Genomic DNA, 19,914 nt, shown 5'->3' on the forward strand with positions numbered 1-19,914 from the left:
ATGTTAAAAACTTATTGTAGTTTACATAATGGCTTTCAGACCAAGTTATAAAACAAAACAACAATAAAGTCAGAGCAGGATATGGAGTTTTAAGGACACAAAGAGTCTGGCCTTTTGCCATGCTGATACTTATCAAGGTGAAAATCTAGAATTAATATAATGCCTAGCTTGGCTTATAATTAATATAGATCTACCAGTCCCCCAATTATTTGGTTCTGGATCCATATTGTGGTCCTGAATTATGTTGTGAGCAGAACAAAATTACTAGTATGAGATGGGCGGCCATACAGATCGATTAAATAATAACTAATGGTGATAGTATTAGTTTTTGGCACAATTCTTCATGGCACTGGTAATATTCATAACAATGCTATTTTATTTATTTATTATTTGGGGTTGTAAAACAGAATGGAATTGGCATACATTTTCTACCTTTTATTTCCTTCTACAAATCTATTTATTATTTATTTTTGCAAATCATAGGGCACTTTCCAGATGTGAGATTACTGTGCAGCAGAGAACACTGTGTTGACTATCTTTTTATTCTGAACTACAATTACTTGTGAAAAGTAATTAAAAAGTGTTATTTCCCTGGAGCCCAATTATGGGTATGGACCCATAGACAAATATAATGAAAAGTATTCCCTTCATTATATTTGGCATCCACTGGAATTCAAAACCTGGAAAGGAAAGTTAAGCAAAAATGCATTTGACATAGTCTAGTGGAGAGCTGTAAACACAATTAACCAGGCTTTCTGTCTTACTGCAAAAATAGGATTAGGATTCAATTTACAAACTGTTTATCATTCACAGAATGCAATTACGAACAAATAATTATTAACTTACAGAAAGGGAGTCTCACTGAGGAACAGTTGTAGGGTTTCTGAGAACCCACTGTTTCTCCCTTAACATACTGTATATCATTTTGATTTCTCCACAATTATCCCTTGAGCTTTCTGATCATATTTTCCATCTGTTAGATACTATTTTCTGTTAGAATGTCTCTATGTGAGATTCTGAGAAGAACATTTCATTTTTGGGGGAGGTCCTTATATCTATTGTTCAGGACCACAGAATTAATCTACAGCATTGCTGAAATCTGCATAACTTTACTCAAGGCTTCTCACAATGCTTTCCTAAAGCAATGCCTCCACGTGATCGTGTCAAGTTTGGTGGCATTTTACCACCGATGCAAATACAGCATAACTACAATGCTCTATGTTTTGTGTTCTTCTTTTGGGGCAATGCAATCAGAACACTTATAACACTGCTGATCTAGTTTATTATCTTTTGCCTTGACACTATGAAGACAGGAGGAAAAAATATGAAAAATGCATAATGCTGTTCTCATTATTGCCTTCTATCAGTATTGTTCCCATTGTTTAAAACATTTTTGTTTATCACACTGCACTTTGGTTATGTGTAAACCTATGTTAGGTGAGAAATCATTTTATGTTAATATGCTCATTTGCTGTTCTCTAACCTAAACAATACAGTATATATTATGACTATACTCCTGTGCAATCTGGAATTCATTACATTCATCACGCTTACTTACTAGGAAATACATGGGGAAAAAAACACTACGTGTAAATTGGAACTTTGGTTGAAACTATATACGAAATGTAATTGCCAATGTCTTTTTCCTTCTGTTTTTTATTATAAAACAGCTCCAATGTTTTTTTGTAGAGAATCAGTTGGAAACATAGATTGTTTTCCTTTGTGGCTGTTTTTATTTTGGGTTAAATAAATTACTAACTGTTCTTCCCTATGTCCTGTGAAAAAAATGTAACAGTTCTTCAGCCACCTCCTTCCTCTTGGAAAAGTGGTGTTAAATGAGAAAACGGGACAAGAAAGAAAGAAAGAAAGAAAGAAAGAAAGAAAGAAAGAAAGAAAGAAAGAAAGAAAGAAAGAGGGAGGGAGAGACTTGGATTTCCCCTTCGTCTTGTCATCTGCTGAAAAAATCAGTTTCTTGGGCTATTTTATATTTCATTTTTTAAAAAGAAAGAAAGAAAAAAATGCACAGTAAATAGATTCCCATAAAATAGAAAAATTGCTTTGCAGTGTGAGATGGGTGGCATGTAAATTTATTTTGTGAACAAATAAACAAATAAAATACATATAGGATTTTCTATTAACCCAGGCCTTTCCAAGCATACTCAGAAAACAATGTTACTTTCGAAGTGATGATGATGACTTAGAAAGAACTCGTATCTGTTTTATTTACAATGCTAGAAAAAAAATGGGGTTGATGATCAGTGAGTTTTAAGAAGACTAGGAGTTTCAAAAAGACTGGGAGTGGCTTTACGTTTTTCTATTTTGAACTGAGTCAAAATTGGGTGATTTATTTTTTATTAATAGGAATCTATGTTTGTTTACTGAGCTAGGAATTCTACTAATGATAAACAACTTGAGTCTTTTTTTTTCATGATAGAAAACCACATGCTTTAACCAGGTGTGGGATTCTATCAGTTCGCACCTATTCATTAGAACCAGTTGTTAACATTCTAAGCAGTTCAGAGAACCGGTTGTTAGAAGAAATTACTGGCCTAATCCTGTAAGGAAGATAGGAAGGAAACATTCTGGTGTTGCTTACAGAAAATGCCTCTCCATTAACCCTTATTACATTCTTGGCAGGACTAGACTTCCTGTCTCGGGAACTTCTCTGGAGTTTTCTTCCCCTCCTTTGCTGGTACTTTGCTTGTGTGGAGTGACCATTCAAAGTTACAATGGCACTGAAAAAAGTGACTTATGACCATTTTTCACACTTACAACTGTTGCTGCATCCCTATAGTCATGAAAGGCCAGGCGAGGAGATGCATGCTTCGATGTGAGTGATATTGAGTTGGCCATGCCCAGGCAACAATATGACCTAAGCCATGCCCACAGAACCGGTTGTTAAAAAATTTGAATCCTACATCTGGCTTTAACCCTAAACTTCCAAAACAGAGTTAACAAAAAGGTATCTCACAGAGGAAGACATAGTGGCTGGTTGTTGAATTCTGGGACCTAAAGCCCACAAGTCTTCAAGGTCAGACACCCCTGATATAGACCAGCAAACTTTAGAATTTAGGTCTGTTGTTAGTAGATATGTGTATTAACAAATACAATATGAGATTCCTGTTCTGAACAACAGTAGCAAACTGTGAAAAACTGCATTTTTGTTTGTTATGGATGAAGAACATTCTGAAGAGAATAATAGTGATATCGAAATGATAGAAAATATATACAAACTTGCCCTTCTGATCTAAAACATTAAAATGCAATTCCTACTGGCTATAAAGGAGTTAACATTATCCAGACAGCTTCACTGAAGTTTAACCCTCTAATCACTGTGCAGGTTCTGTAAATAACCAAAAGCATTAGTTTAAGAATGATAAAAGAGCCTATTATAAATGGCTGTGGTTTCTTGTTTTCACTTTGTTCCACTACATTATCTAATGCCATAGTAAGTCTGCATTGAGCAAGAGTAAAAGCAAACAGTCATGAGCTTTGATTGCCTTTAATCTCCCTAATCATCAGCCTCAAAGACAGCAATGAAGCCTTATTTAAAGGTGTGAAAGGTGTTGACATTGCTAATTAAAACAAATGACTTAAATATATATATTGTACAGAATATTCATCACTTATGCAATGCTTGATGACTCCCACCAATAATTTTAAATTAAGAATGTATTTCTACTGCATCAGAACTTTTATTTTATTTTATTTTACAATGCCATCTAGCCCTGTTCTCTCAGCTGTCTGTAGAATTATTCCTTTTGAATTATTCCTTTTGAATTAAAACCACTACAGTAAATCCTCATGGAACCTTAAACGTGTGTGTGTGTGTGTGTGTGCGTGTGGTGGGATTCAAATTTTTTATACTACTGGTTCTGAGCGCGTGGCTTGGTGGGAGTGGCAGGGGAAGGATACTGTAAAATCTCCAGTCAGAGGTGGTATTTGCCAGTTCTCCAAACTACTCAAAATTTCCTCTACCAGTTCTCCAGAACTGGTCAGAACCTGCTGAACACCACCTCTGGTGTGTGTGTGTGTGTGTGTGTGTGTGTAATGAGCTAACTTTGATGGACTGAAAGATCCAGCAGACCTTTTGTTAGTTTTGCTAAAATGTGGCTGCTCTGAAAATTCAGTTTACTATTATTCTACTAGTAGTAATAACCATTAAACATAAAGAGCCAATTTGTACCCAGTTATTACTATGACACTTTCATGAGTGAGAAAGCATAGCAGGCAGGTCAGGATTGACAGGTGACAATTCCAGACTGCAAAATTCCAACCGAAATTCATTCTGAATATTATCTTGAATAATAGTTTTAGGGTCTTCTTGCATAGTCACTTTTTAAAAATGTGAATGCCCTTTCTGATTCTTCAGATTCCTCAAAGAACAGCTTTATTGTATACATCATATTGGCACAACTGGTGAAAGTTCATTCTAAAGTCCCTGCAGCTTTCATCTAATTAAAAAGTAAAAGTTTCTCCTTTCCCACAAGTCACTGACTTAGTTTTATTCAGGTTTGTCTCTCTTTTAAAACAAATGATCATATGACATAGAAGTTTATATTAGTGCCACTCAAAGACAAATAGGTGGCATCACATTTTCTCCAAGAAGGAGAAAAATCTATAGCTTCCTACATCCATTCCAGGAACTGTAATATAACTGCACCTTCCCACCCACCCCCACCAAGAAGCTATATGCTCTAGATCAGGGCTGTCAAACTTGTGTTGTCATGGCGGCATCGTGTGACATGGCAGGACTTTTTTTTTCCTTTGCTAAACTGGGCATGGGTGTGGCCAGCATGTGATGCATCCGGCCTGTAGGCCGCGAGTTTGACAGCCCTGCTCTAGATCTACAGGTTGGTCTATTAAAGGGTATCTGCATATATTATTCTTAAATTTCTTAGTTCACTTTTAAAATCTGATGGTTAACTTCATGGGCCATCCCATAAAGAAAAGAATCACCTACAATAAAATTGAATAAATAATGCAAACTTATCATATATATTTGAAATAGATACCAGGAGACATTTCATAAGATACTTATGTATTTAGGGGATTGTTTGTAACTATGTTTTTCTAATCTTCAACATAAAAAGAAGCATCTTTGAAAATGAATTTGAGCACTCAGCATGATTGGGGGAAAAAAGACTTAATATGTACTGCCATCTGTTGGGAAACACATGAAACTTCTTAAGTGTGCAACAGATATAATGTACATTCTTAAAAGAATATCTCACAACTCTAGCCCTCATTCCCAAATAGCATACAAAAAACAAAACACACATTTCATTTACTGAAAGAACACTACTTCACTTGCTAATCCAAAAACATAGTTTTATCACATGAATAAACATGAATATGCTTTTTTCTTAACTCAATAAATTAATTAAGTAAACAGTATTACATTTATATGTCCTTTTAACATATCGACATTTATATGCAATATTAGGCAAATTAACCTCAACATAGATTAAAGCTTCTTTATAAGACTATAATTAAATATATATTTCTTTCTGGGAATGAGAAAGAATGGGAATTTAACTTCCTAATCCATTTCTTCTCTACTGAGAGTGGATTTTAGACAGCAGACATTAAAAGTATGCAAAGTACAATGTTATGGTACTAAGGCAATATGCTGGGTAAAATCCATGGCTGTATTGGTTAAATAAAACATGTTTAAATTAAAAAGACAAAATAAAAACAAAAAGACCAGCTGCTATTGAAGGGAATTGTTGAAGGAATATCATATGGAACAAAACTTGAATTTTAATATTCGGTGGTAGAATGGAATAGGATAGGATAGGATAGGATAGGATAGGATAAACTTTATTGTCACTTTGCAATGTTTGCAATGTCAGCCCCAATCTAGTTTGTGCAATGTGACATACTCCTGACAAACCACCAATTGTCAAATCATAACAAAGGAGTCACAAGGAATGAATCTGCAATTATTGAGGTTTTAATCTTTTGATTGAAACAGTTGTAAATAGTACTAAAACAACTGAATGTTGTTGCCCCCCCACCCCATTTATAAGCAGTGTTATGCCCACAAAGGCTTTGAGTTGAAACTGTTGCACATCATACACGTTCATCAGTTTCAAAGGACTGAGATGAAGTATTCTCATTTACACAGGGGAAAAAAATTCAGAAACACACATTTCTTTATCAATGCTCTGTAAACATTGAGCATTTACAGACCATTGCCATAGACACCCAAGACTTAAATCAAGATTTAAATCATAGCATTTCTTCAAGTCATTGTAAACTCCTTGTGATGACATCGCAACCCCCTCAGGGGTCTGCAGACCACAGACTGAGAACCATGTATTAGAAGGTTGGGTCTGAATTCTGCAACCTTGAAAACCAAAATATTTGTTTTATAATCTATGCAATGCAATAGAATTGTCCAGAGTACAAAATTTAATTAGAATGCTAGATAATGAACAAGTCCTCAGCTTGAAATTTAGAATCCTTGAAAAGGAATTTTAATTCTGAAATGTAAACTTAGATCTTTGGGGAAAAAAAATCTGATGAGCCAGAATACAACTATAGAATCATCCAGTCATGGTGCAGAAATAAGAGAGACATTTATTGTGTTGTATTAAATAGTATTTTGGGTAATGTTCCCTCATTTGGGTTCAATGGTACAAGAGTATTCAGAGCTCGTACAATTGTTAATAAACTGAAATTACTGTTCAGCTGCAAAAATATGTGCTTAATAAAGTATTGAAAAATTTATTAATCTGCGGATTGGTTGTTAGACAGGCAGCTTCACACAATTCTTTGGCCAAGCCCTTTCTCTTCTGAGCTAGTTGTCATTCTAATTATAGGCTTGGTGGAACTTCCATGCTGGAAGTCTAATTTTTGTTGCTTTCTATTGCTCTGGTGTTTTTATTTATTTGTTTGTTTCCTGCCTTAATTATTTTTACAAATAACTCAAAGTAGCCAACATATCCAACATACTTTCCTCCTACTATTCTAACACCCCATTCCTTTTTCCTGTCATATGGAGGTTAAAAGCCTTTCATTATATTACAAACACGTTCCCCATTTTTAACAAGGGATCTCAATAGAATAGAATAACAGAGTTGGAAGGGACCTTGGAGGTCTTCTAGTCTAACCCCTTGCTGAGGCAGGAAACCCTACACCACTTCAGACAAATGGTTATCCAATCTCTTCTTAAAAACATCTAGTGTTTATTCCTATGTGTGGTTGATTATAGAGGGAAATTTGTCATGCGTTACACAGACAAAATTGCATAGGTAGAATTAAGTGACATGTTTTTCCTTTTCCACTTCTTTCCAATCCTGAATATTGAAAACTCTTTGATTCTGTTTGTGTTTTAACTACACAGGTGATGACACAATTACCAATGCCACAGTTCAAACAATAACTACCCATACTTTCTAGGCTGGAAGACCTTATATGAAAATCATTTGCCTCCAATGTACAGGTCCATTCAAAATTATTGCTTTCTGCATCCATTAAGGTTAGGGTTTTGCTAAATAGTCATTATATCTGACTGGGCAATAATGTCATGACCTATTCTGAAACAAGCAAACTAACAAGACATATTTAAAGCTATATTTAATTGAGGAGTAAAATACCAGAAATATTTTGGGAAACACATGTGGAATCTTCATCAGAATGTTGCTGTATAAATTAATTCAGTTCAGAATTCCAGATAGACAGTCTTTAACATGCCCTTTGCCATTTGTCCCACTAGGAAACTTTCCAATCTTTTCTACCCAACTGTCAATCAGCATCCCAAATCCCAAGCTTGTAGATTTAAACCGAAAAGAGTTTTCTTTGTATGGCTTTACAGTATATACAGTGATAGTAACCAAAGAAGGCTGGTATTTGAAAAAGGCTTATGTTTTGTAAAGCCAAACTTAATCTCTTACTAATAAAAACAGAGATAATTTCTTATGAAGTTTATAAGAGGATGACACTTAGAAATGTTATAAGAAATTATTCCTGTTTTTATTATGCTTTTGAAACCCATGCTTTGAAAAAACCACAACAACCAACCCGTGCTATTTTAAAAGTGACAAGAAGTTTTAAATTAACACTCTTTTCAAAATGCACCTGCTGACAAAAATAGATACACCAAGGTTTCTGACATGAATACAAATACAAGCAGGAAGCCAGACTGAATTGTGCCATTTTAAAAGCTTAATTTTCACAATGATATGAACTAGATTTCCTGTAAAAAAATGCCTCTTGGAAAAAATGTGCTATCTTAATGTATCTACAAACACCCACCCATTGTTTATATTAATATAAGCCAGGATTATCCAATTTCTTTCTCCTCGTGGGTTTTGGCCTCTTCTCTGCAGCTAGTTATTTTTTGAGGGAAGGGCAGTCAATTTTATGTACAAACACTTCACTATTTCCCGACTCAATCATAAAGTTGGCTCCATCTATTCATATTTGTCCAGAGTAAGGAATAAAGACACAAATATCTACACAATGTTTAGGTATGATATTGTGTAACATCTGTACAACATAGATGCATGGATGCATGGAATGAATGGATGCGTGCAACAATTTAGATCATATAGTATCTTGTTTCTTAAAACCTGAGATACTTTAAAAAAAATGTTTTCCCTTTATTGGCTGGCCTGCATTATGGCAATGCAGGCTGAACACCTGGAATCTGGATGGGGAAAAACAGGCTTCAACTTAAACCTGACAAGACAAAGTGCCTCTGGGTTTTTCTCCCCTTCCCTTCAGGCCCTGAGGATATTTTATCTTTGACTCTGGATGGGGTGCACTTCCCCAGACTATGTTGGCATGCAAATTGGGGATTCTCCTGGACTTACTGCTTCTGTTCAAGGTGTAGATAGCAGTCATGGCTAAGGGCAGCTTTGCATAGCTTTGTCTAGCACCCCTTCCTGGACCAGAGGCCTTGCTCAGAGTCACCCATCTCTTAGTTCATCATTTGGATTATTGCAATGTACTATACGTGGGCTGCCCTTGAAGACTACCTAGAAACTTCCTGATCCAGAAAGTGGTAGCATGCACAATGATGGATGTCCCTAGGTTTGCCCATGTAACAGGTTTGTTGTGTGAGCTGCAGTGACTTTGAGTTTCTTTTTAGGCGCAATTCAAGGTGCTGGTCATCACCTTTTATGGCAGATGGCCAGGTTATTAGTGAGACCACCTTTCCTTAAGGCCATCTACCTGTCCCATAAGATCAGGTGAGCTGTGCAGGCTCCTAGCCCTTTCCCTACATACTGGTGGGAGCTAGGAAGTATGCCTTTTTCACGGTAGCCCCCACCCTATGAAACACTCTTCCCCCCTGAAGTTCAACAGGCGTTTACTCTTTTAGCCTTCCATAAAGCTTTGAAGACTTGACTCTCTCATCCTCCTCCATGATGCTAGGATAAAATGTGATGATTACACATTGAAAGCTTCACTTGACACCAGATTTTTGTTTTTAGTGTGATTTCATGTGTATCGTTTTCATAAGAATGCTATGTTGTTTTAATTTTTGACTGGGAGCCATCCAGAATTTGTTATAAGATGCATGGCTATATAAATGTTTTAAATAAATACTTTTTCCATAGATTTTTTTTACAACTACATATGTGAATTGGTCTGTAAGACTACATATTTTCCAGGAACACCTTGCATGATTTAAACTGTATTTGTCTGCGAGCTAAATTATGAGACTGCAGAATTCAAAATATCTCTTAAGTTCTTGTTTCTTACATCTCAAGATGCGTTTTCAATGTTTGACCTATCCCATTTTTATTTCTAAGTAACTCCAGGTAGTGAACATACCTAATACTTATGTATGCTCCTAAATGTGAGGTAGGTTAGGCTGTATGCTTCTACTGTACATTATATACACGATACATCCAGGATATTTTCATCAGCAGAGGCAGTGATGGCAACTGAGAAACACAAGCCTATCATAAAACCAGTCATATCAATCAAGTGGTCCACTACCAAAGTAACCACCCAACTTCCCACAGGAGTAGCTGTGCATGCAGGAACACTATTTAGACGAGCATAAACACATTGCAGCAACCCTGAACACCAGAAAAAGAAAACATATCATCTATGCAACATCTTCTGACAAAATGGGATATCCACACAACTTAATCAAAATGTGCTTAGCCACTCAACCCAATACAGCACAACCAACACAAGTTGTGAAAATAATACATGTAAATAGGAGACATGCACACAGTGTAAGGGCTGTAATAATATTCCATTTATTTATATTATTTTAACACATCATGTGACTAAATCCTGCTCTCATAAGGAAATTGTACATGGATTATTTTCCCATCTGATTATGGATAAGTCTTTCATATGGTTATATATAATCTAGAATTCAAAATGATGTATAGATAATATATTACTACAAACTAGATAACTTTTCAGTAACTTTTCTGTAGCTGTTCCCTTTCTATTCTGGAAGAGGGAAAGATGAATTTCACAAATCTCTCTTTCCTGTTAATCCCCAACAAACCCACATATATTTTTTTATTGCCACTTCCCCCCAACTCTTTGAAGGATATAGAGAAAATTATAGAAGATTAAAGCAGGAATAAAAATTAACAAAGAGCACTGTCTTCCCTACAAAAAGGTTTTATAAAAAAGCCCTTCTTGTAGCGTAGATAGGATCCTGATTTCTGTTAGGACAACCTTGGAAATAAAATTAACTCTTGAGCCAACCAGATGAACCACCTCTTCTTCCTCCTATCTTCATACCATTTTATCTCAGCATTTCTTTCCCGGAATGAAATATATTTTGGTTAAAGTAAGGTCTAATGGTTCATTTCTAAAACAGGTTCTGTCCCCTGGTAACTACCTAACTACCTAACCCAGTGTTGGCTAACCATTTTGTCGTCGCATGCCAAAAGCACACCCATAATGTAATGTGCGTGCGACCCCCTCCTGCTCGCCCCGCCCCATTGCACATGTGCGTGTGACCCCCCCACTCCTTTGCGCATGTGTATATGAACCCCCTGCACTCCACCCACACATGCACTCACATACCCTGTGCCCCGTTTTGGGCCTAGTAGGCAGCGTGACCCCCCTGTGGCCTGTTTTTGCTCCCAGGAGGCTGCAGAGAGGCTTACTAGGCCCAAAACGGGGAGCAAGGGGGGCGTGCTGCACCATCTGCGCTCCACCTGCGCATGCACACACCTGCATGCACTCCGCCCCCCTCCCCCGTGCATGCATGGAAGAGACCTGAAACCAGCAGGCCAGCAGGAGGTGTGTGCATATGCACAGTGGAGCTGAGTTGAGGCAACGGCTCATATATCCACAGAGGGCTCTGCACGCCACCTGTGGCACGCATGCCATAGGTTCACCATCATGGACCTAACCCTTTCCCCATTTTATTGTTTCCAATATAACTCCTCCCTAGTAGGCAATAACCTCTTCATCTAATGCCCCCCAAAATAAATCACCATCCTTGTTCTGCTCCCACTGGTGCCATGAAGGTATCCAGGGTTTTAAGAAAAAGATAGGTCAAGCTCAGCAACTGGTGTCTTTATGAGTACAAGCAATTTTTTTGTCATTTTTTATAGGTTTTTTTTTTAAATTAGCCCTACAGTCTTGTAATTTATTCATGATCTTCTGTCCAAATACTGACAGATTAGCTTCCCAAACCATATAAATTGGCCAGGTGCTACTATTTGTTGAAATACAGCAGGATTAGAAAAAAAATCTTTCCAAATCTCTGAATGTCACGTTTTCTTCCTTCCTCTTAACCTATATACTTCAACTTCAGGCCATTGAAACCTAGTATCAAGGCTGTTAACCCAAAAGTACTTTTGCAAGAAGCTAGTGGACAAAGTTCAGTTGCCTCTTGAAAAAGCACTTTTGGGACAACCATGTCCTGGATTACTGAGAATCTTCATAGATATCAGGCTGTTAAGAATTGTAATGCAATCTACATCCATTATATTCATTATATTGATGCTCATGGATGGACATTAAATATTATTTCCATTTATAGTGAGATAGATTTTTGTGTGAAACTAATAAAAGTAAGCATGCTTTGAGGTGTCCAGATAATGTTTTACATTTATTTGCAATTATAATAAATTTGCACTACTGAATTCATTAGGAATTGTGTCTCTGACATCAGTGGGAAGGAAGGTCAGGATACAGCAAAAGTTTCTTATTTCATATGTAAGTTCATTCTTTCTGATTCCTGATTGCCAAGTAAGATAACATAAAGAACAAGGCATCTAGATTAACAATGTTATATACTAACACTGAAGTGAAGCTTTGTGCTCCATGGACTTTAATGTTCTTAAAAGCTGACTTGATTGCATCACAATAGCACTATTCAAGCATTCCATATGTAATGTTAAATAATATGTGGGCAAGGAAGGCACTAACTAGCGTTAGTTGCCCATATACCCATTCTGATTTCCATATGTACATTGAGGAACCCTGCAGAAGGGACCCTTATCTATCTGGTAAGCTTTCCATATAACTGACATTTTCAAATTCAAAACCACATAAGGAACTTGCATGTACAAAAAAGGGGCTTCTCTTTGCAACTGATCACTTTGAGGGATGAAATATTACCTGAAGGAATAGGAAATATATATCTTACACCTCTTATAGTGAAAGAAATACACTTGCTGTTTCCAGATAAAAAGCTATGTTGACCAACATTTACAAGGAGGCTTGTAACATCTTCTAATTAATGGATTTAATCCTGGGTAAACTTTTGTGGACTGGAGTCTCTTCTTTAGAGGAAGCCATGGTATTCTCAAGAACAAGCTCAAATTGCAAGGTTGCGTTTCACCAAACTTTGGGCACAGATCCTGGAGCCCTTCCTGAAATTAATGCTTTATTGAAAATGTTACTGCAAATGAGAAAAGAATTACATAGGAGAAAATACATTAAAGGCATGAATTAAATGCAATTAAAACAAAGAGGTCAAAAATGAAAATCAGACAAGATGGTAAATAATCTTCAAGGCTTTTTATGAGATACCAACAACAATAACATCACATGATGGAAGGTAATCTGTAAATTCTTTTCAATGCAAATTAGCAATAATACTAGAGAATTTAATTCTTCCCCCTACAAGACACGTTACTAATTCAGGGTCACCTCACCCTGGTGCTTTGCCGGAGGGCTACCCATTTGTGCCGTTAAATGCTACTGTGCTTGGCAAAGAGAGACTTTTTTCCTTCTGGAGGGCAAAGTTGGAAGCTGCTATCTCAACTGTTGCCAAGCATTAGCTCCATCTGGTGCAGATGCCATGGCTTTAATCTCCAACAGCAAAATATTTTATTTACTCAGCAACTCAGTGCCTGATATGTGGTGAAGTAGTAGCCGTCTGTCTTTCTAGTAAATCAAGAATAGGAAACTTTGTGGCCCATGAAGTCTCCTCTGAGCATGAATGCTGAAAAGAGAGATCGGTTTCCTGCCCTTTTTAAATGAAAAACATGAGAACTGTAGGGAAAGCTTCAAAATGGACACTTACAGCAATAACCCCTCCCAAGCTCTCCTCATTCCCAAGCATTTGATATATTTTAGTTACTTTGTGGCCTGCTTACTACCAGAGAACATTAAATACAGAACTTGGCTATCAAAGGTTGCCCATTTCCAGCTTTGAAAGCAGTGGAACTTATTTTCTTGTTCAGTGGAAGTGCCTCAGCTGCTAGCAACCTGCTGCACGAATTGATAACTTATGGCCTAGAACGGAATAACAGATGTTGGTGCTAGCTTGTTCACAAAATACAATTCCATGCTACCAAACTTACTGAAGCCAGAGGCTCTATTAAATTGAGTGTGGCTGGACTGTAAAGATGAGAGACAAGGAGGAAAAAGTAATGTTTCAATTTTATCCTGAAATGTGTTAACCCACATAACTATTTTATGTACACCATAATTTAATTGACTGGGAAGCCAAGGACTCCACCCCCCCCCCACAACCTGAGTATATGTTTTGTATGGTATAAACTTGCACAGTGATATCCAGAATTGGGAATCAGGTTTGGGAAAAAAACACTGGATTTTTAAAACATGTGCTATGAATATATCTAGCCAATTCAACATTGAAATGTTTGTAGGGCGTTTATATATTTCTGCATTCCTTAGGAATATTACCACCATCCCAAGCCAGTAAAATGTTGCTATAATGGTTTCATAATTTCTTCATGAACCCTGACCCCTATAACCCTGGGTTACAGTTGAGACATTGCTAAGGAACTAAAAACTGATTCTATCTTCTTTCTGCTATGATCTAGAATGAACCATTGATGACACTTTATAGATAACAGCCTCCTTCATTCCACTGGATAAAGAAGTCAAGAGCCTTTGCAACTGAAGCTCCTGAGTGGAGAAGAAGTATTTCTATTATTCAACTAGAAGTATGTAAGCAATCTATCCAGTCTTTCCATTACTTAATCTACACAAGCCTGAAAATGTTGCTGCTTCCTTGTAAGGGGATTTTTCTTTCATCAATCCTCTAAGTCAGGGTGTCAAACTCGATTTCAGGATCATATCAGGGTTGTGTTTGACCTTGGGGGGGCGGCGTGGGTGGGGTGGGGGCATGGCCAGCTTGATGTCACTCATGTCGGGGGTGCCTGTGGTAGCCTGAGCGAAAACAGGCTCATGAGCTCCATTTTCACCTGGGACAGCCTCCTGCAATTCTCTGCCAGTGAAAACGGAGCTTGGGAGGGTGGCACAGGGCCCTCATGAGCTTTGTTTTCGCTGGCAGAGGCACTGAGAACTGGACTTTTGCTGTTTCCAGGGAGGCTCCACCGGCCAGATTTAAGCACCCCCCGGGTCAGATGAGTTTGATATCCCTGCTCTAAGTTCAAGGAGGAAACTGCTGCAAACAACTTCTGATTCATGCTCATGCTAAATCCACCAGGGCTCTGCTTTGGAGCCTCTTGTTAACTACTGGAAGCGAACTGATTCCTAATCAATGGATATCGTGAATGAGTCTTGGCTTTTTCAGATACATTCAATATATTATTATTATAATAAATACTGGATGGCAGAGTTGGATGATGCTTAGAATTATTCTAATCTGTTTTCAGATGCTGGTTTGTAGCAAACAGCCTGGATGATTCCAGTGGATAAGTTACTTTGGGGAACTGATGAAGGAAGTACAATGTTGCTGGTTGCTCTCCATCTGTTAACAGTTTTTGTTATTTCTTACCTAACATTATGTCACCCAGACGTGCTTGGTTGCAACCATCATCACTTTTCATTAGTAAACTATGGTTAAAACAACACACTTCTATAGTTGCCAAATGTGGCCATCTAATAAAGTCCTGCTAAGAATACTTCTCTGACAGACATACATGGATATGTCTAGGTAGTCATGCTAGCCCTATTTATGAAACACACCCTCTCCAAAGTATATGCAATCATAAGTAATTGAAATATGCTTTATTTCAGTGACTGTTTGGCTGTAGCTGTTGGACGTATGGCATCTCCTATGGGTGTTAACTTGGACATTTGTACTTTTGATTTTATCATTTTTTTTAGTCCTGCAATCATCCAGAGTTCTTCAAGAATGAGATGAGTTATAAATGTTGTTAATAATAAATATCACAATAATGGCCATAGTCTATCCATGAGCATGCCTACTGTTCTTTCTACTTTTGGTCTTATATTCCAGATAATTGATTTCAATTATCAATTGCCCGGTGTCTAGTCCTTGTTTGTTGCATAATATTTGCTCAGGTCAAAGCTGAAGAAGCTTTTTGGATGAGAATTGAAATGCCTTCAAAGGAAAAACAAGGAAATCCAGTTGCCTCCTGAAAAAGAACGTATGGAATTCCATATACTATTAGCTCAAGACTAAATGTTGACATACAGGAAACCACCTTATACTAACCACTGTTAGCTTACTGGTTGAGGATCCCTGCAATCATTTTCAATAGGAATATTCCCATTTACCTGCCTGAGCATTCCACTGAATCTGAGGCATGCATTAAATTTAAAGAAAAGCTTGAAAAATATATATATATATTGCAGTTTAGGGTAGATAATGACTACAATGGGGCATGGTAATGACTCTAGAAGCATATTGTGAATAACTATTTTTTTACCCCATAATGCACTGGGTATTTGAACTAATGATTTGAAAAAATAGCTAGCTTGATTTATTTGAAGTCCACGTAATGTATTTTAGAACAATCTAAAAACAATAATGAGAGGTATAAACTGTGCAATTATTCTATCCATTTATAGTTTTTATGCTAAATTTGAAACATACATCTAGGCTACCGGATTCATGTATCACTAGACAGGGACCAAAGATACAAAAGACCCAATGCTCTGTTATCTTTTAGTGATCATATGAATTTTAGTAGCCCACATTTAACAGCCCTGATGTATTCCATATATTTTAAATCAATGTTTGACAAAAACTAGAGATATATGTATACAGTATTTAATATAAGGAAGGAGACCCTTGTTGGCTTGGTGACTTTTTTGAGCAGCAATTCAAGGTTTTTCAATCTTCCCTTCCAGATGCTATTTGTATGGTGAATTTGTTCAATTTCATTCTGAATTGAGAATGCTATTGCTAGCCCAGTCTATGCAGAAGAATTCTGAATTACAGATGGAATTGTGATTATACAAGCTCATTCTAAGTATACAACTTCTTGCAAATTTCATTGTGCATTTAGCCTGAAGACCTCAAAAGAACATCTGTAGGAATATATATTGCCCTAAAGATAATGTTACTTAGAAGCTGAGCCTGATTTTGGTGATTGCACCTATGCAGTTTTTTCCAAACAGCACTATGAAAGTGGTTAGCTGTAGCCTTCTTCCAGGATATTCAACCTTTTAATCTAGCCAATAGCTCTAAAATCCCTATTTGATAAGGGTTATGGAAAGGGTTGAAAGTATATTTACCTGAATCTCTCTTAAGGTATTTGCAAACAGTAAAGTTGAGTTGTAGGCACTAGTCCTAAAATGAACCTCTTCATAGAGTTTAAATACAAAGTTTTTGCTAAGAAGTCTAACCACACACTATACATTATATAACCATTAAACAATATCAATGCTATGATGAATTTCTTGTGTGACATTTAGGCTAGGATAAAAGTGGGAATCAGAATGCCTGCTCAAAGTGAACCAATAAATCAACAAATAAATATGTTCCACAATCTCCAACACAACATCATTACATATCACGATAGAGTCTATCCACATATCCTTATTATCTATCTTTTTGGCTTTTCAGACCTCAGCAGTTTTTTTAAAAAGTAACTTTAAGTAGTATCTTCTGGTTCTTTTTAGTATTTTAAAGATTTATTTTTTTCAGTTCGCTCACTGCAGTCATATTTTATAAAACAAAAACATACATGATAGCCAGAACTTGCTGGTCATCACCAGCTACTCTTTGCTTGGCTTATTCTCTCTTAAACAGCATTTCTCTCAGAGAAGTGAAGGAATATAGGAGCCAAAGAAAGTAAGTTATCAAATTATTTTACTTTAAAATACAAAGTCTATGGATGCATTAAGCTTATTTCAGGCAGCAGTGATAGATGATAGATAGATGATAGACAGACAGGCAGGCAGGCAGGTTTCCATTTCTCTTGTATGTCTCTAAACTCTAATAAAGCAGCTCATTTTCTGGGGAATAAATGACAGACATTTATGGTGAGATCTCCTATAATAAAAGTTGGGAAATGATCGTTCTCAATATGCTACTAAATGAAGTTTCCTATACGTGTGACTTATGGCTGTGTTTCTCAACCTTGGCAGCTTGAAGATCTGTGGAGTTCAACTCCCAGAATCCCCCAGCATAGCTGACTGGGGAATTCAGGGAACTGAACTCCACAGATCTTCAAGCCACCAAAGATTGAGAAACACTGATGTACAGAAGCTGTACTTCAGCAACTTTTAGAGCCTAGGCACCCAGCTACCCAAAGATGATGAAATGAAAAGTGTGATGTCACAATGCAACTCATTTTATACTTATGTCTTAACTCTGATAAGTAGGGAACTCATGCTGAGTTTGCACTGCAAAGTTATATGTGTCACTGCTCCCCAGCCTCTAGAGAACCACATGTTCTTTATTTTTGTGTCATAATGTACATAATATTTTTGTGACATAAAGATACATCAAATGTAGCTTTAATGAGCCGGGTGTCTGTAGCTCAAACACTGTATCAGCAATATATGTACTCGGTGCCTCATTCAGTCTCTTTCTTTCACATACAGAACATCTGATATGTGGGTCATAACATAATTGCTGCTGATAGAGATGTCAACAATTACTCAGATTCACTCAAATTAGACACTATATTATCTAGCTGTTGGCCACGTTCACCCAGCATATTCTTGTAAGCTGAAATGGGACTCAGAACTTTGTGGGGGGAAAAGTCAATGTCTTAACGTGGTTTGCCAATCAAGCTATCAGGTTAAACTCTAATAAAGCATCTCATTTGCTGGGGAATAGCATGAGAAGTAAGGGCAGTCATTCTCTTTTATCAAGTTTGATTTATGGTTAACTTGTATGAACTCGGCCATTGAATATCGATGACAACAATGCTTTATCTGAAAGAGAAAATGTAAGCCTTTGGGGAAACAAGTCACAACAGGACAATTCTGCTAACGTCAAGCATTTTCAAATGGCACGCCACCAGTCAATCGGTAGATATTACTTAATGATTGACTGATTAAATCTGAATCCTTTACAGAAAGAAAGAAACAACCTGTTGTATTTCAACATGTTGTAGATCTCGGCTGCCCCAGGCATCGTCTCACAAGAATGATCCACATTCCTTTCCTTCACATACTGATGGGGATGCATTTTCCAAAACTAGCATTTGTGTTTTGTTGTACTAATCTAGTGGATTAGATATAATTGGGGGCAGGAGACAGAGGCCAACAGATAGTTAAAAAAAAAAAAACTAAGTGGAATCAGTGTGTCCTGCTAAACTAGGTCACATAAACATGGTAAATACATTATTTATCTCTGCAGGATGCATGGAAAACAGGGTTAATAGCAATGAATTATTAAGTTGATGCTTACGAATATTCCCTCTTCCAGTAGCCATTGCCTGCCTTTAATTTCCTTGACAATATTTAACTGAGCCAAATCATTGTAAAAGGAAATTCTTACAGTTCCTAAAGCAAATTTTGATTTTGAAATTCCCTGGGCTTCTAAGGAAATGTTCTAAAGTTTATATATAGCAATTTCATAGGAGTTTCCCCACAGGAGTCTCTCCCTCTTCCCCCGAAGAGTATACCGTACAATCAGTGCAAAGCTTTAAGAAACTTCCTGAGGCTCACCATCCGGCTTTTAGCCAGAAAAGTTATTTTCCTTCTCTCAAGTCGCGCAACAGAGTTCCCAGCAACGCGCCTCGAAGTTACAGGTTGCTTTAAAACCGCCTTTCAGCCGCGCGTCCGAGGATGGGACCGACAGCCTATTTCTGCGCAGCCTCACTCTCGCTCTTTTATATCCCGCGCTTACAAGATTCCCTCAGAGCTGATCCAACCTGACAGCGAGTTCCTCGGGGCTCGAGGAGGGATATCCCGGCGCCTAATACTGCAGGACGAAACCGGCGGAACCCCGGACACGACTTTGCCTTGCAAACAAGCCAAAAAACCATTCCCCTAACCCAGAGTGCCCGAAAGCTGACTTGGGCCTCGGGAAACCTTTCGCAACAGGCAGCAAAGAGCTAAATACTTTTAAAAGTACTTTCCTATGCAGCAGAGTTAGCGCCAAAAGCGTTGTGTTTGCTTGCTCCGGAATAGGGTAATAACCCGCACGATTCCCAGGGTGGTGACGTCCCGTCGCCTTTGGCTTGCGGGCACGTTTAAATTGCCTCTGCAACTGCCGATCCCGTTGGAAAACTCCGTCAATCGGCCCCTTTCGCTGTCCTAGCCTGAAGCTTGTTTCCGATTCCTTGTTTTTTTTTATTAAGAGCGCCGCTCTTAAAACGCTCAAGA

The 19,914-nt window shown here is 37.5% G+C and overlaps 1 protein-coding gene across 4 annotated transcripts in view; it reads right to left on the bottom strand.

Annotated features, from left to right (window-relative positions):
- Positions 1-19,914, bottom strand: part of SLC1A2 (solute carrier family 1 member 2) — an 83,921-nt gene that overhangs the window by 63,001 nt on the left and 1,006 nt on the right. The window lies entirely within an intron of this gene.

This window comes from Pseudonaja textilis, chromosome 1, assembly GCF_049901715.1.
Source record: "Pseudonaja textilis isolate UNSWEBS1 chromosome 1, rPseTex1.2, whole genome shotgun sequence".
Classification (NCBI taxonomy): domain Eukaryota; kingdom Metazoa; phylum Chordata; class Lepidosauria; order Squamata; family Elapidae; genus Pseudonaja; species Pseudonaja textilis.